At 45.3% G+C, this 24396-nt stretch overlaps 1 pseudogene; it reads left to right on the plus strand.

Annotated features, from left to right (window-relative positions):
- LOC139248237 (zinc finger protein 436-like) overlaps window positions 1-24396 on the plus strand; it is a 75172-nt pseudogene that overhangs the window by 13395 nt on the left and 37381 nt on the right.

The following is a 24396-nucleotide window of genomic DNA, read 5'->3' on the forward strand; positions in this document are numbered from 1 at the left end:
TGGAGACACCGTGACCCCGGGGTGAGGCCGCAAGCAGCAGCCTCCTTGCAGCAGCGCAGCGCTTTGGGAACGTGTCCACAGATGTGCTCAGAGATCGGCATTGAGTCCGGGGGGAGTTCAGGAGGAGTCTGGGGCTGTGTGCAAGAGGCAGAATGCACCAAGAACCAGTCTCAGTGCATGGTGTGAGTGGGGGAAGGGAGAGGCCATTCTCGGGCTGTGTGTGGACAGTGTAAGGTAACAGAGAAAGTAAACGACCTCGCTCTTTCGAATCATTGCTGCTTTCTTTCCCCAAATCAGTAGTGAATGTTCCTGATTCAGTTCCAATCTCACCGTGTCTGTTGTTCTTGGGCAGTGAGCTGTGAAAAAACACAGCCTGACAGAGAGGATGTGGGGAGTTTCACAAAGTGCATCTATTGCAGGCACCAGGAGAGGAGTGTGGGAGACGATATTTTAAAGACGGGTTATATTTCGGTGAGCTGTGTTCTCCAGACCGTGTTGCTGGTGATCAAGAGATACATTGTCACTCCCTTAGATACATCGTATTGTCCCCCGCATCCATATCTTAGAACTATTAATGTTCTCGTATTATTATTCTCACAGCAAAATTCTTCAACCAGCCAGAACACATGTGATCTTTCCTCCACCCAGAATACAAGGAACAGTGCAGGCAGCTCCTTCTCACACAGTAAGTAGATTATCACTCACAGAGTGCAGATACACAGAACTGGCCTCAATCCTATTGTCACAGACAGCAGAAGCTGTCAGTCCCACAGTGATCCGAAGTGGCAGAGTTAAATTGTGATTCTTACAGGCACATGGAGCAGTAGAATCAGATGCTGTTTCACCATTGGAACAGATCACAGTGACAGATACATTAAACACCCACACTCACTTGCTAAAAACTGGCTGGTAGAGAATAAAAGACAATCATCTATCAGAAAAAATGTCAGATAGTATAAACCACACTCGCATTTCAGAAGCTGATGGGTACAGAGCAAAAGCCATATTAATGTTTCAGAAATCTGACGGAATCAGTATTTCACCGCCGAACATACCAGAAGATGACAGGTGCAGAATAAAACCCACATTCCCGTACCATAGACTGACAGATACAGTATACAACATGCACCCACATATATGAAGGTGACAGTAATAGAATAAAATCCCCACTTGCATACCAGAGAGTGACAGGTAATGTGTAAATCCCATGTGCACATATCGTAAAACTGAAAGGCAGTAAGTAAAATTGTTACTTGCATCGCAGGAACTGTTAGGGGCAGAGTAAAACCCAAACCCACACATCTGAAAAATGACACGTAGAAGGCAAAATCTTCACTCACATATCAGAGAAATACAGGTAAAAAGTAAAATTGATTCTCACGTTCACATACCAGAGACTGGCAGACACAGATTAAACTCAGACTACCACAGCAGAAACTGAGAGGCACAGATTAAACCTCAACTCACACCAAAACCTGATAGTTACAGGAAAATACACACACTCGCATATCAGACACTAATAGATACAGTATAAAATCCACACTCACATATCAGAGGCTGACATGTTAAAATCCATATTCCCATAACATAAAGTGACATACAGTGACATGCCCATACTCACGAACCAGTAATTGACAGGTACAGGGTAATAATCTCTCTTTCATACCAGAAACTGACAGGTACAAAGCAAAGCCCACTCACAATTAAACAGAAACTGGCAGTTATAGAGTGAGGCCCACAATCACATGTCAGAACTTGATCGGTACAAAATATAAACCAGGCTCCCATAACAGAAATGTATAGAGACAGAGAAAGGCCCACACTCACATACCAGAGTCAGATAGATACAGAGTAAAACTCAGACTCATTTCACAGAGACTGACTGATTCAGCAGAAAACTCACCTCCATAACACAAATTGAGAGTTAGAAAGTAAAACGAGTACTCTATCCGGAATTGGGGGTGCACAGTAAAACAATATTAACATACTGGAGATTGATGGGTATGGAGTAAAGCTCACATTCACATAACAGAGATGGACAGATACAGCACAGAACACACTCACACACCAGGAATGGAAAGAAACATAGAAAATAGGTGCAGGAGCAAGCCATTTGGCACTTCGAGCCTGCACCACCATTCAATATGATCATGGCTGATCATGCAACTTCAGTACTCCAATCCCGCTATCTCTCCATACCCCCTAATCCGCTTAGCCGTAAGGGCCACATCGAACTCCCTCTTGAATATATCCAACGAACTGGACTGCATAACCTTCTGTGGTAGAGAATTGCACAGGTTTACCACTCTCTGGGTGGAAACGTTTCTCCTCATTTCAGTCCGATATGGCTTACCACTTATCCTTAGACTGTGACCCCTGGTTCTGGACTTCCTCAACATCGGGAACATTCTTCCTGCCTCAAACCTGTCCAGTCCCGTCATAATTTTTTATGTTTCTATGAGATCCACTTTCATTCTTCTAAATTCTAGCCTTGCTGATCCAGTCTTTCTTCATATGTCAGTCCTGCCATCCTGGAAATTAGTCTGGTGAACCTTCGCTGCACTCCCTCAATAGCAAGCACATTCTTGCTCAGATTAAGAGATCAAAACTGCACACAATACTCAAGGTGTGGTCTCACCAAGGCCCTGTACAATTGCAGTAAGTATTCCCTGCTCCTTACTCAAATCCCCTCGCTATGAAGGCCAGCATGCCAGTTGCTTTCTTTACTGCCTACTGTAACTGCATGCCTACTTTCAGTAACTTGATGTACCATGACACCCAGGTCTCTTTGGACTTCCCATTTTACTAATCTGTCACCATTCAGATAATAATCTGCCTTCCTGTTTTTGCCACCAAAGTGGATAACCTCACATTTATCCACACTATACTGCATCTGCCATGCAGTTGGCCATTCACCTAACCTGTCTAAGTCACCCTGCAGCCTCTTAGCATCCTATTCACAGCTCATATTGCCACTCAGCTTAGTGTCGTCTGCAAACTCGGAGATATTACCTTCAATTCCATCGTCTAAATCATTAATATATATTGTAAATAGCAGGGATCCCAGATCTGAACCTTGCGGCACCCCACTAGTCACAACCTGCCATTCTGAAAAAGACCCGTTTATTCCTACTCTTTGCTTCCTGTCTGCCAACCAGTTCTCTATCCACGTCAATACATTACCCCCAATACCACGTGCTTTAATTTTGCCCACTAATCTCTTGTGTGGGACCTTTTCAAAAGTCTTTAGAAATTCCAAATACACCACATCCACTGGTTCTCCCTTATCCACTCTACTATTTACATCCTCAAAAACTCGAGAAGATTTGTCAAGCATAATTTCCCTTTCAGAAATCCATACTGACTTGAACCAATCCTGTCACTGTTTTCCAAATGATTTGCTATTATATCTTTAATAATTGATTCCAGCATTTTCCCAACCACCGATGTCAGGCTAACCGGCCTATAATTCCCTGTTTTGTCTCCCCCTCCTTTTTAAAAAAAAGTGGGTTTACATTATCGACCCTCCAATTCATAGGTACTGATCCAGAGTCCATGAAATTCCAGAAAATGACAACCAATGCATCTACTATTTCTAGGGCCACTTCTTTAACTACTCTGGGATGCAGATTATCAGGCCCTGGAGATTTATCGGCCTTCAATCCCATCGGTTTCCCTACAGCCATTTCCTGACTAATAAGGATTTCCCTCAGTTCCTCCTCCCCGCTAGACCCTCGGTCCCCTAGTATTTTCGGCAGATTTTTCGTATCTTCCTTAGTGAAGACAGAACCAAAGTATTTGTTCAATTGGTCTGCCATTTCCTTGTTCCCCATTATGAATTCACCTGATTCTGACTGCAAGGGACCACGTTTGTCTTCATTAATCTTTTTCTCTTCAAATATCTATAGAAGCTTTTGCAGACAGTTTTTAATGTTCCCTGCAAGCTTACTTTCATTTCTATTTCCCCCCTCCTAATTAGACTCTTAGTCCTCCTCTGCTGAATTCTAAATGTCTCCCAGTCCTCAGGTTTACTGCTTTTTCTGGCCAATTTATATTCCTCTTCCTTGGATTTAACACTGTCCCTAATTTCCCTTGTTAGCCACGGTTGAGCTACCTTTCGGGTTTTATTTTTACCCCAGACAGGGATGTACAATAGTTGTAATTCATCCATCTGAACTTTATATCTCTGCCATTGCCTATCCACCATCAACCTTTAAGTAGCATTTGCCAGTTTATCCCAGCCAAATCACGTCACATACCATTGAAGTTTCCTTCAAGTTCAGGCCCCTAGTCTCTGAGTTAACTGTGTTGCTCTCCAGCTTAATGAAGAATTCTACCATATTATGGTCACTTTTCCCCAGGGGGCCACGCACGACCAGATTACTAATTAATCCTCTCTCTTTACTCAAGACCCAGTCTAGGATGGCCTGCTCTCCAGTTGGTTCCTCGACATATTGGTCAAGAAAGCCATCCCTTATACACTCCAGAAAATCCTGCTCCACAGTATTGCGACAAGTTTGGTTAGCCCAATCAATATCTAGGCTAAGGTCAACCATGTTAACTGCTGTACGCTTATTGCACGCGTCCCTAATTTCCTGTTTGATGCCGTCCCCAACCTTCCTACTACTGTTTGGTGACTGTACACAACCCCAACTAACGTTTTCTGCCCTTTAGTGTTTCGCAGCTCGACCCACATGGATTCCATATTATCCCAGCTAATGTCCTTCCTTACGATTGCATTAACCTCCTCTGTAACCATTAACACTGCCCCACCTGCTTTTCCTTTCTGGCTATCCTTCCTGAATATTGAATACCCCTGGATGTTATGTTCCCAGCCTTGTTTACCCTGGAGCCATGTCTCAGTAATCCTAATTACATCATATCCGTTAACAGATATCTGTGCAGTTAATTCGTCCACCTTATTAGAATGCTCCTCGCTTTGAGACACAGAGCCTTCAGGCTTGTTTTTTTTAAACACTCTTTGTCCTTTAAGAATTATGTTGTAATGTGGCCCTTTTTGATACAGAATGAAACCCACAGGAAATTACCAGAAATTGACAGGTACAGGATAAAATCGACGCTCTTGTATCAGAAACTAAATTACAGAGTAAAACCCTCATCCACATACCAGAGATGGATGGATTCGAGTCAAATCCACACTCCCATACCAGACACCCACTATATAAGAAAATAAGAACATAAGGAATAGGAGCAGGAGTAGGCCATATGGCCCCTCGAGCCTGCGCCACCAATTAATACGATCATGGATGATCCGATCATGGACTCAAGTCCACTTCCCTGCCCACTCCCCATAACCCCTTATTCCCTTATCGGTTAAGATAATGTCTATCTCTGTCTTAAATATATTCAATGTCCCAGCTTCCACACCTTTCTGAGGCAGCGAATTCCACAGGTGTACAACCCTCAGAGAAGAAATTCCTCCTCCTCTCAGTTTTAAGTGGGGGGGCCCTTATTCTAAGATTATGCCCCCTACTTCTAGTCTCCCCTATCAGTGAAAACATCCTCTGTGCTACCACCTTGTCAAGCCCCCTCATTATCTTATACATTTCGATAAATCACCTCTCATTCGTTCTTCTGAATTCAGTGAGTAGAGGCCCAACCTCCTCAACCTTTTCTCATAAGTTTACCCCCTCATCTCCGGAATCAACCCAGTGAACCTTCTCTCAACTTCCTCCACAGCAAGTATATCCTTTCATAAATATGGAAACCAAAACTGCACACAGTATTCCAGGTGTGGTCTCACCAATAACTTGTATAACTGTAGCAAGAGCTCACTGCTTTTATACTCCAACCCCTTTGCAATAAAGGCCAAGATTCAGTTGGCCTTCCTGATCACCTGATGTCCCTGCATACTAACCTTTTGTGTTTCATGCACAAGTACCCCCAGGTCCCGCTGCACTGCAGCACTTTGCAATCTTTCTCCACTTAAATAATAACTTGTTCTTTGATTTTTTTTCTGCCATAGTGGATGACCTCACACATTCCAACATTATACTCCATCTGCCAAATTTTTGCCCAATCACTTAGCCTATCTGTGTCCTTTTACAGATTATTTGTGTCCTCTTCACCCATTGCTTTTCATCCCATCTTTGTATTGCCAGCAAACTTGGCTACGTTACAGTCGGTCCCTTCTTCAAAGTCGTTAATATAGATTGTAAATAGTTGGGGTCGCAGCACTGATCCCTGCGGCACCCCACTAGTTACTGATTGCCAACCCAAGAATGAACCATTTACCCTAACTCTCTGTTTTCTGTTAGTTAGCCAATCCTCTATCCATGCAAAATATTAGCCCCAGCCCCGTGAACTTTTATCTTGTGCAGTAACCTTTTATGTGGCACCTTGTCAATTGCCTTCTGGGAGTCCAAATACACCACACCCACTTTATCCACCCTGTCCGTTACATGCTCAAAGAATTCCAGCAAATTTGTCAAACATAACTTCGCCTTTATAAATCCATGCTGACTGCCTGACCGAATTATGCTTTTCCAAATGTCGTGTTACTGCTTCTTTAAGAATGAAGTCTTCAACATTTTCCCATTCACAAATGTTAGGCTGACTGGTCTATCGTTTCCTGCTTTTTGTCTGCCTCCTTTTTTAGCAAGTGCGGCTCTCAGTCCCCGGGCAATGCCAAGTGCCGCTCTCGGTCCCCGGGCAACGCCGAGTGCGGCTCTCGGTCCCCGGCCCACGCCGAGTGCGGCTCTCGGTCCCCGGGCCACACGGAGTGCGCCTCTTGGTCGCCGGACAACATCGAGTGCGGCCCCCGGTTCCCGGGCCACGCCGAGTGCGGCTCTCGGGCCCCGGACCACGCCGAGTGCGGCACTCGGGCCCCGGGCCATGCCGACTGCTGCCCCCGGGCCACGCCGAGTGCGGCTCCCGGGCCCCGGGCCACGCCGAGCGTTGCTCCCGGGCCCGGGGCCACGCATAGTGCTGATACCGAGCCCGGGGCCACGCCGAGTGCATCTCCCGGGTCCCGCGCCACGCCGATTGCGTCTCCCGGGTTCCGGGCCACGCCGAGTGCGTCTCCCGGGTCCCGGGCCACGACGAGTGCGGCTCTCCGACCACGAGTCAGAGCCAGCGGGCCCGGCATAGGCAACCCCGGGGGCAGCACCTCCGCCACACAAGGAAAACAAAAACTTGCATTAAAATAGCAGGCCCAGCAATTTCCAGCTGTTCTGTATCAGGGTGGGCGCTGGATGTGGAAGTTACTCACTGGCCTCCTGTGTGGGTCTGTTTGCTAAATCAGTTTGAGCTGGATGGAGAGGGGGAGAATCTGTTGGGTTTCACCCCCAGTACTTCTGGGCCCAGTTGGACCAACAATTTCCCATGTGGGCCAGTTGAAGGAGGTGGGTTCCATTCCTTGAAGGACAGCACTGACCCAGATGTGTTTTTACGAAAATCAGGCAGCTTTCATGGTCACTTTCTTCTCGTGCCAGCCCCATAAATGAATAGATTCATTAAGCTCCATTTCCCAACCTGCGTTTGTGTTTTTGTGGGTACTATCTCACACTCACTTTTCCGGTTTGAAACTCACTTTACAGGATGTTAAAAGGGGAGGATTTGTAGACTGGAAGCTCAAACCAAACATCACCTCAAGATCTGGCAGTCACTCGCTACATCGGGACTGGAATATCATCAGCTTTTGACCATGGAAGCAGAAGGCACCCTTCACAGTGGGGAGAAACGGTACACGTGCACTGTGTGTGGACAAGGCTTCAGTCAATCATCCAAACTGGAGAGACACAAGTGCAGTCACACTGGGGAGAAACCGTGCAAATGTGGGGATTGTGGGAAACGTTTCAACTCCCCGTCCCAGCTAGAAATGCATCGGCGAGTTCACACTGGGGAGAGGCCGTTCACCTGCTCCGACTGTGGGATGGGATTCACTACATTATCCTACCTGCTGACACACCAGCGAGTTCACACTGGGGAGAGACCGTTCACATGCTTCAAGTGTGGGAAGTGATTCACTCAGTTATCCCACCTGCTTACACACCGGCGAGTTCACACTGGGGAGAGACCGTTCACCTACTTCGCTTGTGGGAAAGGATTCACTCGATCATCCCACCTGCTGACACACCAGCGAGTTCACACTGGGGAGAGACCATTCACCTGCTCCGACTGTGGGAAGGGATTCACTACATCATCCAACCTGCTGACACACCAGCGAGTTCACACTGGGGAGAGACCATTCACCTGCTCCGAGTGTGGGAAGAAATTCACTACATTATCCGACCTGCGGACACACCAGCGAGTTCACAATTGGGAGAGGCCATTCACCTGCTCCAACTGTGGGAAGGGATTCACTGCATCATCCATCCTGTGGACACACCAGCAAGTTCACACCGGGAAGAGACCTTTTAAATCTTCAGACTGTGAGAAGAGTTTTAAAGGAAAACAGCACCTGCTGATACTTCAGCGAGTACACACTGGGGAGAGACCATTTAAATGTTATGACTATGAGATGAGTTTTAAAAGCAAACAGCTCCTCCTGACACATCAGCAAGTTCACACTGGGCAGAGGCCTTTTAAATGTTCTGACTGTGAGAAGAGTTTTAATAGCAAAGATCATCTGCTGAGACACCAGCGAGTTCACACTGGGGAGAGGCCGTTCACCTGCTCTGACTGTGGGAAAGGATTCACTCTGTCATACCACCTGCAGAGACACCAGCGAGTTCACACTGGGGAGAGGCCGTTCACCTGCTCCGACTGTGGGAAGAGATTCACTACTTCGTCCCACCTGCTGAGACACCAGCGAGGTCACGAGAGGCCGTTCACCTGTTCTGATGTGGGAAGGGATTCACGCAGTTATGCAACTTGCTGACACATCAGCGAATTCACACGGGAGAGAGACCGTTCACCTGCTTTGAGTGTGGGAAGGGATTCATTCGGTCATCCCACCTACTGACACACTAGCGAGTTCACAAGTGACTGCAGGGGTTGGATTCTGCTGTTATTGCTGCTGTTAATCACATCCCGGACTGAATCGTGTTCATTCTGACAGTTGGGGTTTGTAACTCCTGTAACGCTGATGTTAATAACTCCTGTAACTGGACTGGAGTTTAATATTTGGGATACAGACACATAAATTAGTGTTGCTTTCAACACATTGCTGTGAATTTTTGTATTTCCCACCTAAGGGTTTAGCATCGCCTGGCTGGAGCTGAGAAAGGTCAACCTGGGGGGAGGATCTTACAGGGGAACAGAACGTCAGCCTGGACACAGTCCTTCAGGGCCACACTGAGATCACCTCATTCTTCTGAACTCCAATGTGTATAGGCCCAACCTGCTCAACCTATCGTCTTAAGTCAAACCCCTCATCTCTGGAATCAACTCCGGAATCTGAAGCAGACATGAGCAAGGACCTGAGGCTTATTAAAATACACATATTTCATTACAGACAAGGTTACAATGGGAGAAATGTTTAGTTACAACATTTTCTATGTTTCTATTGAAGTCCTTACTACTAGGGGAATCAAGGGGTATGGTGAGAAAGCAGGAATGGGGTACTGAAGTTGCATGTTCAGCCATGAACTCATTGAATGGCGGTGCAGGCTAGAAGGGCCGAATGGCCTACTCCTACACCTATTTTCTAAATAGTAGCAGGAGTAGGCCATTTGGTCACTCGGGCCTGCTCTGCCATTCAATAAATCATAGCTGATCTGAGCATGGACTCAGTTCCAATTCCCTGCCCGCTCCCCATCACCATTTACTCCCTTAATCGCTCAAAAATCTGTCTATCTCCGCCGTAATTATATTCAAAGACCCAGGCTCCACAGCTCTTTTGGGCAGAGAATTCCACAGATTTACAACCCTCAGAGAAGAATCTCCTCGTCTCAGTTTTAAATGAGCGGCCCTTATTCTAAAACTATGTCCCCAATTTTAGTTACCCCTATGAGTGGAAATATCCTCTCTGCATCCACCTTGTCGAGCCCCCTCATTATCTTAAGTTTTGATAAAATCACCTCTCATTCTTCTGAACTCTAATGTGTTTAGGCCCAATCTAGTCGACCTATCTTCATAAGTCAATCCTCTCATCTCCGGAATCAACCGAGTGAACCTTCACTGAACAGCTTCCAAGGCAAGTAAATCATTTTGAAATTAGGGAGACCAAAATACGGAGTCCATTACAGGCAAAATACCAAGCAAACCAGCAGCACATTGGCACTTTAACAGTGTCTTATTGGCCTACAGGCTTTTCTTAAATAGATTTGCTGAGTGGATATAAACTTAAACCAGGTTTACAGGCGTGATGCTCTATTCACATATTGAGAGTAGAAGAGATGTTGTGGGGCACATGCTAAGTCCAGTAGCTGAAAGTGATTAACAGACTGGGTTTTGTGTTTCGTGATCCCAGGCGTGTTACCAATACCAGAAAAATCGAGGCCCATGGAATAACGGGGACAGTCGCAGCATAGATATGAAAGTGGCTAAGTGATACAAACAGAGTCGTGGTGAAAGGCTGTTTTTCAGACTGAATGAAGTGGTGTTCCCCAGGGGTCGGTAGTTGGGCCACAGCTTTTCCTGATCTATATTAATGACATTGACTTGGGTATACAGGGCACAATTTCCAAATTTGCAGACGACACAAAACTTGGAAGTACAGTGAACAGTGAGGATGTAGTGATAGACTTCAGGAAGACATCGACAGGCTGGTGGAATGGGCGGACATGTGGCAGATGAAATTTAACGTAGAAAAGTTCAAAAGCGATATATTTTGATCGGAAGAAAGAGGAGAGGAAATATAAAATAAAGGGTACAATTGTAAAGGGGTGCGTGAGCAGAGAGACCCCGGAGTCTATGTGCACCATTTGCTGAAGGTTGCAGAGCTGGTTGAGAAAGCAGTTATAAAGAGTTAGCGGATTCTAGGCTTCATGAATAGAGGTATAGAGTACAGAAGTGTGGATATTAGGATGAACCAGCATAAATTACTGGTTCGGCCTCAACTGGAGATTGTGTCCAATTCCGGGTCACCATCATCATCATAGAAACAAAGAAACATAGAAAATAGGTGCAGGAGTCGGCCATTCGGCCCCTTGACCATCAATATGATCATAGCTTATCATGCAACTTCAGCACCCCATTCCTGCTTTCTCTCCATACCCCTTGAGCCGTTTAGCATTAAGAGCCACATTTAATCGCTTTTGAATATAATCTAACGAATTGACCTCAACAACGTTCTGTGGAAGAGAATTCCACATGTTAACAACTCTCTGAGTGAAGAAGTTTCCCCTCATCTCTGTCCTAAATGTCCTACCCCTTTTCCTTAGACTGTGTCCCCTGGATCGGGACTTCCTCAACATCGGGAACATTCTTCCTGCATCTAACCTGTCCAATTCCATCAGAATTTTACAAGTTTCTATGAGATCACCTCTCATTCTTCTAAATTCCAGTGAATATAAACCGAATCAATCCAGTCTCTCCTCATCTGTCAGTCCTGCCATCTCGGAAGTGAGTCTGGTGAACCTTCGCTGCATTTCCTCAATAGCAAGATTGTCCTTCCTCAGATTTGGAGACCAAAACTGTACACAATATTCAAGGTGTGTCCTCTCCAAGGCCCTGTACAACAGCAGCAAGTCCTCCCTGCTCCAATACTCAAGTCCTCCCATTACAAAGGCCAACATGCAATTTGCCTTCTTCACCGCCTGCTGTACCTGCATACCAAATTTCAGTGACTGATGTACCATGACACCCAGGTCTCGTTGCACCTCTCCTTTGCCTGATCTGTGACCATTCAGATAATATTCTGCCTCCCTGTTTTTGCCACCAAAGTGGATAACCTCACATTTATCCACATTACACTGCATCCGCCATGCATTTGGCCACTCACCAAACCTGTCCAAGTTACCCTGCAGCCTCCTAGCATCCTCCTCACAGCTCACATGCCACCCAGCTTAGTGTCATCGACAAACTTGGAGATATTACATTCAATTCCTTCATCCAAATCATTAATGTATATTGTAAATAACTGGGGGCCCAACACTGAACCTTGCGGCACCCCACTAGTCACTGCCTGCCATTCTGAAAAGGACCCGTTTATTCCTCGTCTTTGCTTCCTGTCTGCCAACCCATTCTCTATCCACGTTAATATATTACCCCCAATACCATGTGCTTTAATTTTGCACACTAATCTCTTGTGTGGGACCTTGTCAAAAGCCTTTTGAAAAAGTGCAAATACACCACATCCACTGATTCTCCCTTGTCCACTCTACTCGTTACATCCTCAAAAACTTCTAGAATGTTTGTCAAGCATGATTTCCTTTTCATATATCCATGCTGACTTGGACCGATCCTGTCACTGCTTTCCAAATGCGCTGCTATTAAGTCTTTTATAATTGATTCCAACATTTTCCCCACTGTCGCTGTCAGGCTAACCGGGCCAAAATTCCCAGGTTTCTCTCCCAACTTTTTTAAAAAGTGAGGTTACATTCGCTACGCTCCAATCCATAGGAAGTGATTCCGAGTCTGTAGAATGTTGGAAAATCACCACTAATAAATCCACTATTTCGAGAGCCACTTCCTTAAGTACTCTGGCATGCACACTATCAGACCCTCGGGATTTATCAGCCTTCAATCCCATCAATTTCCCTAACTCAATTCCCAGACTAATAAGGATTTCCTTCAGTTCCTCCTTCTTGCTCGACCCTCGGTCCCATAGTATTTTCGGAAGGTTATTTGTGTCTTCCTCAGTGAAGAAAGAACCAAAGTATTTGTTCAATTGGTCTGCCATTTCTTTGTTCCCCATTATAAATTCACCTGATTCTGGCTGTGAGGGACCTACATTTGTTTTCATGAATCGTTTTCTCTTCACATATCTATAGAAGCTTTTGCAATACGTTTTTATGTTCCCTGCAAGCTTACTCTCATACTCGATTTACCCCCTCCTAATTAAACCCTTTGTCCTCCTCTGTTGAATTCTAAATTTTTCCCAGTCCTCACGTTTGCTGCTTTTTCTGGCCACTTTATATGCCTCTTCCTTGGATTTAACACTATCCCTAATTTCCCTTGTTCATGACAGTTGAACCAACTTCACCGTTTTATTTTAACGCCAGACAGAGATGTACAATTGTTTAGATTCATCCAGCGATCTTCAAATGCCTGCCATTGCTTATCTACCGTCAACCCTTTAAGTATAATTTTCCAGTCTATCCTAGCCAATTCACGTCTCATACCATCTAAGTTACCTTTCTTTAAGTTCGGGACCCTAGCCTCTGAATTAACTGAGTCACTCTCCAGCTTAATGAAGAATTCTACCATATTATGGTCACTCTTGCCCAAGGGGCCTCGCACAACAAGATTGCTAATTAATCCTCTCTCATTACAAAAGACCCAGTCTAGAATGGCCGGGTTCGTCGACATGTTGGTTTAGAAAACCATCCCTTATATGCTCCAAAAAATCCACCGTGTTGTAACAAGATTGGTTAGCCCAATCAATATGAAGATTAAAGTAACTCATGATAACTGCTGTACCTTTATTGTACGCATCCCTAATTTCCTGTTTGATGCCATCCCCAACCTCACTACTACAGTGGTGGTCTGTACACAAATCCCAAGGGCGTTTTCTGCCCTTTGGTGTTCCGCAGCTCTACCCATACAGTTTCAACATCCAAGCTAATGTCCTTCCTTACCGTTGCATTAATCTCCTCTTTAACCAGCAATGCTACCCCACCTCCTTTTCCTTTCCGTCTATCCTTCCTGAATATTGATTACCCCTGGATGTTGAGTTCACAGTCTTGGTCACTTGGAGCCGTGTCTCAGTAATCCCATTTACAATATATCCGTTAACAGCTATCTGCGCAGTTAATTCATCTACCTTATTATGAATGCTCCTCGCATTGAGACACAGAGCCTTCAGGCTTGATTTTTTAACACTCTTTTTCCTTTTAGAATTATGTTCTAATGTGGGCCTTTATGATTTTTACCTTTGATTTCTCTGGCCTCCTCCTTTCCAAATCTCCTTTTTACCTTTTGCTTCTGTCCCCATGTTTCTTCCATCTGTCTCCCTTAATAGATTCCCATACCCCTGCCATATTAGTTTAAAACCTCCCCAATAGCACGAGCAAACATTCCCTTTAGGACATTGGTTCCAGTCCTGCCCAGGTGCAGACTGTCTGGTTTGTACTGGTACTACCTCCCCCAGAACTGGTTCCAATGTCCCAGGAAGTTGAATCCCTCCCTCTTGTACCATTCCTCAAGCCACATATTCTTGTTAACTCTCCTGCTATTTCTACTCTGACTAGCACGTGGCACTTGTAGCAATCCTGTGATTACTACCTTTGAGGTCCTACTTTTTAATTTAACTCCTAGCTCCCTAATTTCAGCTTCAGGACCTCATCCTATTCTTTATCTTTATCGTTGGTACTTATGCACCACGACAACTGGCTGTTCACCCTCCCCTTCCAAAACGCCCGGAAGCCACTCCGAGACATCCATGACCCTTGCAACAAGGAGGCAACATACCATCCTGAAGTCTCGGTTGCAGCCGCAGAAACTCCAATCTCTTCCCCTTACAATAGAATCCTCTACCACTATAGCTCTCCCAATCTTTTTTCTGCCCTCCTGTGCAGCACAGCAACACATGGTGCCATGAACTTGGCTGCTGCTGCACTCCGCTGTCAGTCATCTCCCCCAACCGTACCGAATAAGGTATATCTGTTTTGGAGGGTGATTACCACAGGGTACCCCTGCACTACCTTCCTTCCACTGAACTGCCTGATGGTCACCCTTTCCCTATCTGCCTGAGTAAACTTTACCTGCGGTATGACCAACTCACTATACATGCTATTCACGACATCCTCAGCATCGCGGATCCTCCAGGGTGAATCCATTTGCAGCTTCAGTGCTGCAATGCGGTTTGTCAGGAGCTGCAGCTAGATACTCTTCCTGCACATGTAGTATTCACGGACACCGGAAGTGTCCACATAGCACCGGAGGAGCATGACACGGGTCTGGGCTCCCCTGCTGTAACTTAACCTCTGAATTAATTTAATTTGGCAACAATGGCAAGGTTTCTTACTGCTAAGAATATAAAAAGCAAAAGAAAGATTAAATACTCACCAATCCACCAGCCAATCACTTACCCGCTTGACTGTGACATCACGCTTCGATTTCTTTTTGCTTCTTTGTTTACCTCCTGCCCCTTCACCAGCTGGTCTCCTCCGATCTGTCACCGCTCCCACTCGCTACCACCGCCCTTTGTCCTCCTGTGTCACCCACTCTAGTGATGCTGGCCTTCTCCGATCTGTCACCACTCCCAGTCGCTACCACCGCCCTTTATCCTCCTGCACCACCCGCTCTCGCGATGCTGGCCTTCTCCGATCTGCCACCGCTCCCACTCGCTACCACCGCCCTTTGTCCTCCTGCACCACCTGCTCTCGCGATGCTGGCCTCCTCCGATCTGCCACCGCTCCCACTCGCTGCCACCGCCCTTTGTCCTCCTGTGTCACCCACTCTCGCGATGCTGGCCTTCTCCGATCCACCGCTGCTCCCACTCGCTGCCACCGCCCTTTATCCTCCTGTGCCGCCCGCTAACTCGATGCTGGCCTCCTCCGATCTGTCACCGCTCCCACTCGCTGCCACCGCCCTTTAACCTCCCGCGCCGCCCGCTATCTCGATGCTGGCAAGCTCTTCATAGGCAATCCCCCAGAATCGATGACGACTTGCTTCCACTCTAAAAATGAGTCCTTAGGTAGCTGAACACTCCACTATGAGAGCCACAGACCCTGTCACAGGTGGGACAGATAGTCATTGAGGGAAATGGTGTGTGGGACTGTTTTGCCGCACGCTTCTTCCGCTGCCTGCGGTTGATATTTGCACGCTCTCGGCGGGGAGACTCGAGGTGCTCAGCACCCTCCCGGATACATTTCCTCCACTTAGGGCAGTCTTTGTATATTGCACGTAATCAGGGAGGCTTTGTGAGTGTCCTTTTAACGTTTCCTCTGCCCATCTTTGGCTCATTTGTCGAGAAGGAGTTCCGAGCAGAGTACCTGCTTTGGGAATCTCGTATCTGGCAAAAAAAGTGCCCTTCCCAGCAGAGCTGATCAATTCTGGTCTGTGCTTCAATGCTGGGAATGTTCGCCTGTTCAACGACGCTAATGTTGGTGCGTCTGTACTCCCAGGGGATTTGTCGATTCTTGAGGAGACATTGATAAAAATGGATTATTTTCCCTCAATCTGGTTCAGCGAAATTACTGAGTCGAATATCGTTTCTGCCTTAAACAAAGCAAGCTATTATTTCAAAGCAAGACTCGATCGGGGTCGTGGTCAGACATGATCTTATTGAATGGTGGTGCAGGCTCGATGGGCCAAATGGCCTACTCCTGCACCTATTTTCTCTGTGTCTATGAACCCAGCGAGATTCAGCACTTTTCGGGGAGCGGAACCAGTGAGTGTAGAACTGAACCCAGCCAGAGTCAGCACCTCAGTGAGAGAGGAACCAGTGAGTGTAGAACAGAACCGAGTCAGTCAGCACCTTCAGGGGAGGAGAGGGAGGTGAACCAGTGAATGTAGAATTTTAACCGAACCAGAGTCAGCTCCTTTAGGGAAGGGGAACCAGTGAATGTAGAACTGAACCAGCCAGAGTCAGACCTTCAGCGGAGGCGAACCAGTGAGTGTAAAACTGCAACCAGCCAGAGTCAGCACCTTAATTAGAGGGGAACCAGTGTGTGTAGAACTGAACCCAGTCAGTCAGTACCTTCAGGGGAGGAGAGGGAGGGGAACCAGTGAGTGTAAAAATGAACCCAGCCAGAGTTGGTGATGATAATTGGGAGCGGAGGACAAGCTGCCTTCAAACGTGCGATATATTTTGAATTTCAAGACAGGCAGAGGGAAGTGTATGGGGCGGAGATTTACTGCTTTGGGACGAACAAGAGAGCAAAGAACGTTCCATAGAATCTAGAATTGTCTGTTCTGAATTTCTGTCCTGTACTTGCAGTAATAGTTTTAGTAAACTCCTTTTCCAGAGTATTCAATGAGCAGAATTTGCAGACGGGAAACTCAAACCAACCAACACGTCAAGATCTGACAGAATCACACGACTCCTCAGGACAAGAATATCATCGTTGTTTGAATATGGAAGGAAAGAAGTTTGTCTGTTCTATCTGTGGGAACAGATTTCAAACATCAGTGATACTGGAAAACTACCGAGACACACACACCAGAATGAGAGTGTTCCAGTGCACTGACTGTGGAACGAGCTTTAACCAGTTACACAGCCTGAAAAAAACATTGCACCATTGACAGCAGGGAGAAAATGTACACGTGTTCTGTGTGCAGACCAGGCATCAACTGATCGTCCAACCTGGAGAGACACGAGGACATCCGCACCACTGAGAAACCGTGGAAATGTGGGCACTGAGGGAATGGATTCAATTACCCGTCTGATCTGGAAATTCATCGGCGCAGTCACACTAGGGAGAGGCCGTTCACCTGCTCTGAGTGTGGGAAGGGATTCACTACATCATCGATCCTGCTGAGACACCAGCGATTTCACACTGGGGAGAGGCCATTTACCTGCTCCGAATGTGAGAAGAGATTCACTACATCATCGATCCTCCTGCGACACCTGCGATTTTACACTGGGGAGAGGCCGTATATCTCCTTCGAGTGTGGGAAGGGATTCACTACATCATTGATCCTGCTGACACACCAGCGAATTCACACAGGGGAGAGGCCGTATATCTGCTTCGAGTGTGGGAAGAATTCACTACATTATTGACCCTGCTGACACACCAGCGAATTCACACTGGGGACACACCGTTCACTTGCTCCGAGTGTGGGAATTGATTCACTACATCATCGATCCTGCTGAGACACCAGCGAGTTCACACTGGGAAGAGGCCGTTAACCTGCTCTGTGTCTGTGCAGGGATTCACAGAGTTATCCCACCTGCTGACACACCAGCAAGTTCACACTGGGGAGAGGCCATTCATCTGCTCCGAGTGTGAGAAGGGATACACTTAATCATCCAGCCTGCTGAGACACCAGCGAGTTCACAAGTGTCTGCAGGGTTTGGATTCTGCTGCTGTCCCAGGCTGAATAGTGTCCATTCTGACATTTGGGCTTTCTTTCTGCTGTTACTGATTGCCCCTATAACTGGGCTGGAGTTTAATATTCGCGATATTTGACAAATTAATCAATGGAAAAATGGTGAGATAAAAATAATATGCTGATTATGTTTGCATCTATACTTCAAACTTTAAAAAACATAAGAAATAGGAGCAGCAGTAGGCCATCGGCTACTCAAGCCCACTCTGCCATTTAATAATATCATGGCTGATCTGACCTTGGGCATAGCTCCACTTCCCCGCATACTCTCTATATATATCCTTTATTCCATTATCGCTCAAAAATCTTTCTATCTCCACCTTAAATATATTCAATTACCCAGTCTCCACAGCTCTCTGCGGTAGAGAATGCAAAAATTCACGACATTTCGAGAGAAGAAAATTCTCCTCATCACAGTTCTAAATCGGCTACCCCTTATTCTGAAACTATGCCCCTAGTTCTAGATCCCCCCACGAGTGGAAACATCCTCGCTGCATTTATCTTGTCGCGCCTCCTCAGCATCATATATTTCAATAAGTTAATCTTTATTCTTCTAAACTCCAATGAGTATAGGGCCCAACCTGCTCAACCTATCTTCATAAGTCAACCCATTCATCTCAGAAATTAAACTAGTGAAGAATCTCTGAACTGTATCAAATGCACGTATATCCCACCTTAAATAAGGAGATCAAAATTGCAAGCAGTGCTCCACGTGTGGTCTCACCAATACTCTGCACAATCGTAGCAGGACTTCCCTGCTTTTATACACCATTCCCTTTGCAATAAAAGCCAACATGTATTTGCCTTCATAATTACTGGCTGTACTTGCATACTAACTTTTTGTGTTTCATTCACAAGGACCCCGAGATCCCTCTGTATTTCAGCATTTTGTAATATTTCTCCATTTCAATAATAAATTGTATTTTTATTGTGTCTGCCAAAGTGGATAACCTCACACTTTGCCAGATTATACTCAATTTGTTGGTCCACTCAATTAGCCTGTCTACATACCGTTTCAGATTATTTCTGTCCTCCACACAATGTGCTTTGCCACCCATCTTTGTATCATCAGTAAACTTGGAAACATTAAATTCGTTCCCTTCTTCCAAGTCATTAATATATATTGAAATAGTTGGGGCCCTAGCAATAATCCCGGTGACACCATGCTAGTTGCCATTTGGCAACTGGAAACTGACCCATTTATCCTTACTCTCTGTCTTCCGTTAGTTAGCCCACCCTCCATCGATGAGAATATATTACCCCCAACACCGTGAACTTTTATCTTGTGCAGTAACCTGTTATGTGACACCTTATTGAGTGCCTTCTGGAAATCTAAATACACCACATCCACTGGTTACCCCTTATCTACCTTGCACATTAGTTCCTCAAAGAACTCCAGCAAATTTGTCAAACATGATTTCCCTTTCTTTAAACCATGCTGACTCTGCTTATCTGTATTATGCTTTTCCAAATGTCCTGCCACTGCTTCCTTAATAATGGACTCCAGCTTTTTCCCAATGACAGAAGTTAGGCTATTTTCTGTATCCATCCTTTTTTAAATAGGGTGTTACATTTGTGGTTTTCCAATCTTCTGGGACCTCCCCAGAATCCAATGAATTTTAGTAGATTACAACCAATGCATCCACTATTTCTGCAGCCACTTCTTTAAAGACCCGAGGATGCAAACCATTAGTTCCAGGGGACTTGTCCACCTTTAGTCCCATTATTTTACCAAATACTACTTCTTTAGTGAAAGTGATTGTTTTTAGTTCCTCCCTTTCTATAGCCTCTTGATTATCTACTATTGAGATGTTTTTAGTATACTCTACTCTGAGGACCGATACAAAATATTTATTCAATGTCTCTGCCATTTCCCTGTACCCCATTATTAGTTCCCCAGTCTCATCCTCCAGGGGACCAACATTTACCTTAGACAGTTTTTTTCCATTTTTTTCCTGGTATCAGTCATAATATAATGAGCTGGATTGTGAGTGAGCTGGCAGTGCCTAGGCAGCAAGCTGTTATAGATGGAAATGGGTTGGTTTGGATACCAGTCAGCAGTGAGGTTGCGTAGAAGTTGGTGTTGAGCGGGATGGCAGTGTGTAGGCACCAAGCTGTTGTAGATGGATTTGTGTTGGTTTGGATACCAGTCAGCAGTGAGGTTGCGTAGAAGTTGGTGTTGAGCGGGATGGCAGTGTGTTGGAAGCAAGCTGTATCGATGGATTTGTGTTGGTTTGGATACCAGTCAGCAGTGAGTTCCTGCAGGATTTGGTGTTGACGGGGCTGGCAGTAAGCTGTTACAGATGGATTTGTGTTGGGTTGGATGTCCCGCTGGGGTTGTTGGATCCGTTGCTTTTTACTAATTTTATTAATGATCAGGATGTAGGTGATGGCACAACCTGCAAAGGATATCGAGATTTGTGCGAGTATTTGGGTCTCGTCTGCTTCAGGCACATCTTACTCTTTTGGGAGATTGGTCTCATTACTGGCAAATTGTGAGCAACTTCGAAAAGTGCACGTGGGCAGGGTAAGTGCTCAATATTCATTCATGTGTCAGGGATAAGCACGAAAGAAAGTGGAGACAGAGAGAGATTTGGGCATTCTAGCACACACATCTTTTAAGGTTCGCAGGCTGTGGGCCGCTCAGCCATCGGAGCAGGTTCGGAAGTGGAAAGAGCAGCGTGGAGGCCTGTCCCAGCACTCCATGGCCCTGCGAACACCATCGGTGCTACACAATGTCTTTCGCTGATCCAGATGGAGGATTTCACACTTTCGAACTCGAATTCCATCTGGGACAGTTTCCCCCCTTTTTCTTGCAGCCAAACCCACAGATATTGAAGACCAGGAAGTGAAAGCACAATCCCTCGGTGGTCTCGAATCATCACCCTGTCAGTTAACAGTCCGTTAATAAACGGGCGTGCCACCCGATTGCACCACAGAGATGTGCGGAATTATTGGCTACAACATATGAGGTTATCGAGCCAAAACTTCAGATGTTGAGGATTCGCAGGCCATTTGCCAGCTCTGAATTCATGCAGTTTTGATGTAATTCACTGTGTCTTCAACACAGTGAGATCTAGCCTGGTGTACAAGCTTTGTATCTTTATGAACACTTCATAACACTAGCCTGGTTTGCAAGCTTTGTATCTTTATGCACATTTCAGCAGAACATTAAATCAACAGATGGAACTAGAATTGCTGATTGACACTGTAATTTTGCCAACAGTTACCTACAGTCTGTGAACAATCACAATTATCATTATGCTTCCATGTACGTTCTGGCGCTGCATCACTCTAACAAACCTATCTCATCACAGCACAGATATCAAGCAATTCATTGCCAGTGTGCAAACATGCACATTTTGAACTTAGCAACGTGGGCAAGACTGGAATCAGAAAGTGCCTGGGCCGTGGGCAGAGATAACTTAATTTGAGCGTTAAGATTTTCATTCTCATTATACTTTACATTGACACAATCTGATCTCCGAGATCTGTTTGGGACCCATTGCCCCGATGTGAGGACTGAATGGGCGAGATAATTCCTTCCGGGGTTAGGTTTTTTTTAAAAAGGTGTGAGAAAGTTCTGGTTCACTTCCTGGCGGTCCGATATAGCTCAGTTTGGAGAGCGTTCGCTTTAAAACTCAAACAGTATCTGGTTCAATTCTGGGTTTTGGCAATTTTTGATTATTTTGTTTAAGGGGAGAGGCTGGTTTTGTATGCGGACAGTGCTTGTGGGATGGGCTGTTCAGCGGTTCCATGATAATTTTCAAAATGAATTTTGTTAGATGCAGTGCTCTTTTTCCGTGACTTTCAATGTACATTCTGCCCAGTTTTGCATATGAACAGTGAAAAATGTTTAAGCGATGTGATGTGTTCAATGTTTGTGTCGTAGCCTTGTCACCCAGTGTCGAGCCGGAAGCACTAACCTTTGCTTTACTTTGCAGTCAGTTAGGTTAGTTGTTTAGAGCATGATGTTCATAACGTGGAGGTCGTAGGTTCAATTCGTGTACGGGCCATTGGAATGCAATTGATACTTTTTTCGGTTTTTTATAACATTTAAAATCCAATCTTTATAATTAATCAAAAATCTATACTGTATCCCAAGGGTTGGGATTTTTTGGAATAACAGCTATTGCTTCTTTGCCGCCGGGGTGGAGAGGCACATCTTTCTGTTTATTTGTGTTTTTTGGTCGGCTGATATACAATAAACTGGCTGCCTGTTCCGGGTAAATGGTCATATGCAGGAATGGACAGACAGAACGGTTCTGTCCCCCGAGATGAGCAAAAGGCTTCAGTTCAGTGCAAACACACCAAATGAAATGTTCACCCGGCACCGAGAGTGAACAACCCAGAGAAAAATGCAGAATGAAATAGATTTCAGTGGATGCCTACCCGCACTTAATGCTGTGGTTGTGCTGACATGCCTTTCCTGTTCTCAGCAAAAATGCCATTCCTACCAACGGTTTTACCTGTCACGAATGTGATGTGAATTTCGAAGGAGCAAGGAGGAAAGACTGCGTTGGTCTGCTTGCTGGCAAAGTCACTTGCAGCAGCTGCCCTGCTGGTCTAGTGGCTAGGATTTGCATTTTCAATGTTCGTGCTCAGGGTTTGCTTCCCGGTCAGGGAACAGTGTATTTTGTGCTGTTTGAACTGAAAGTAAACGGCTGCTCCTGAACAAATTTACAGCTCACCACAGTGATGCTGCCCCAACCTTCAGCATTGCATCATTTGTTGCAACGATACAAAATACTTCTGTGCTTGCTATTTCAAAGTCAGCAGTAAATGACTAGATCTCTCTCAACAAATGGAACTAGAATTGCTGATCGATGCTGTAAATGTTTCTAATCATGTCCATCATTAGTCTTCCATGTACCTTTTTGCACCACATCACTCTCGCTTATCACAGCACGGCTATTAATCAATGCATTGCCAGTGTGGAAACATTCAACATTGTAATCTTAGTAACTTGTGCAACACTGTAATCAGAGAATGCCTGTGCCATGGGCTTATCCTGAACATTAAGATATTCATTTGTCCTGGCCCTTCCTGTTTTGCACGTTGGCTCAATATGTCTATGTTTAAGTTTCACAGACGATTTCCTAGATCTGAATTCCCCAGCAGAAACTTCATGGAGTGTTTGATCTCAAAGAGATTCAACATCAGTATCGTTAACTCTCTCCTTGTTTCACGACTCTTATCTCTCTTCACCATCTCACTGCTAAGAACTGAACCTGTTATAATTTCACCTTGGCTCGAATTCAGTGCGGCTCAGTGCGACTTCGGCCCATCTCCCTTTCACAACCCATCAGTGCCTTCAAAAGAACGGGGAATTTTACGAAAATGTTATACTCTGAAATTTGAATAAACACAACAGCATATTTCATTGTGCCTTCAACACTGTGAGATGTAGCCTGGTGAGCTTTGCATCTTTATAAACACTTCAGCAGAACATTAAATCAACATATGGAACTAGAATTACTGATTGACACTGTAAGTTTTGCCAAAATTTAACTGCAGTGTGAGAACAATCACAATTATCATTAGGCTTCCATGTACGTTCTGGCGCGGCATCACCCTAACAGATCTAGCTGCTCACAGCACGGCGATCAGTCAATTCATTGCCAGTGTGGAAAAATACACATTTTGAACTTAGCAAGGTGTGCAAGACTGGCATCAGAGAGTGACTGGGCCGTGGACAATGATAACTTAATCTGAACGTTAAGATTTCCATTTTAATTAGACGTTACATTAACACAACCAGAGCTCCGAGATCGGTTTGGGACCAATTGCCCCCAAGTGAGTAGGCTGGCCAATTCCTCCCGGGGTTCGGTTTTGTTTCAAAAAAGTGTAAGAAAGTTTTGCTTCATTTGCTTTCGGGCCGAAAAATCTCAGTTGCGAGAGCGTTAGGCTGAAGATCTAAAGGACCCAAATCTTGGGTTTCGGCAATTTCTCGTTATTTTGTGTTCTCTTCAAATTTAAGGGGAGAGGCTGGTTTTATATGTGGACAATACTTGAGTGACAGGCTGTTCAGCGGTTGTGTGATAATTTTCAAAACGAATTCTTTTAGATTCAGCGCTCTTTTTCTGTTACTTTCTATTTACACTCTGCCCAGTTTTGTATATGAACAGTGAACAATGTGTCGGCGATGTGATGTGTTCAATGTTTGTGCAGTAAATCTCTATCACCCAGTGTGTACCGGGAAACACATTCGTTGCAAGGTGTGACCGGTTAGCTCAGTTGGTTTGAACATGGGGCTATTAGCGCCAAGGTAGCGGGTTTGGTCCCTGTTCGGTTTTTCATAACATTTCATCCAATATTTATAATGAAACAAAT

This window comes from Pristiophorus japonicus, unplaced genomic scaffold (genome assembly GCF_044704955.1).
Source record: "Pristiophorus japonicus isolate sPriJap1 unplaced genomic scaffold, sPriJap1.hap1 HAP1_SCAFFOLD_29, whole genome shotgun sequence".
NCBI lineage: Eukaryota > Metazoa > Chordata > Chondrichthyes > Pristiophoridae > Pristiophorus > Pristiophorus japonicus.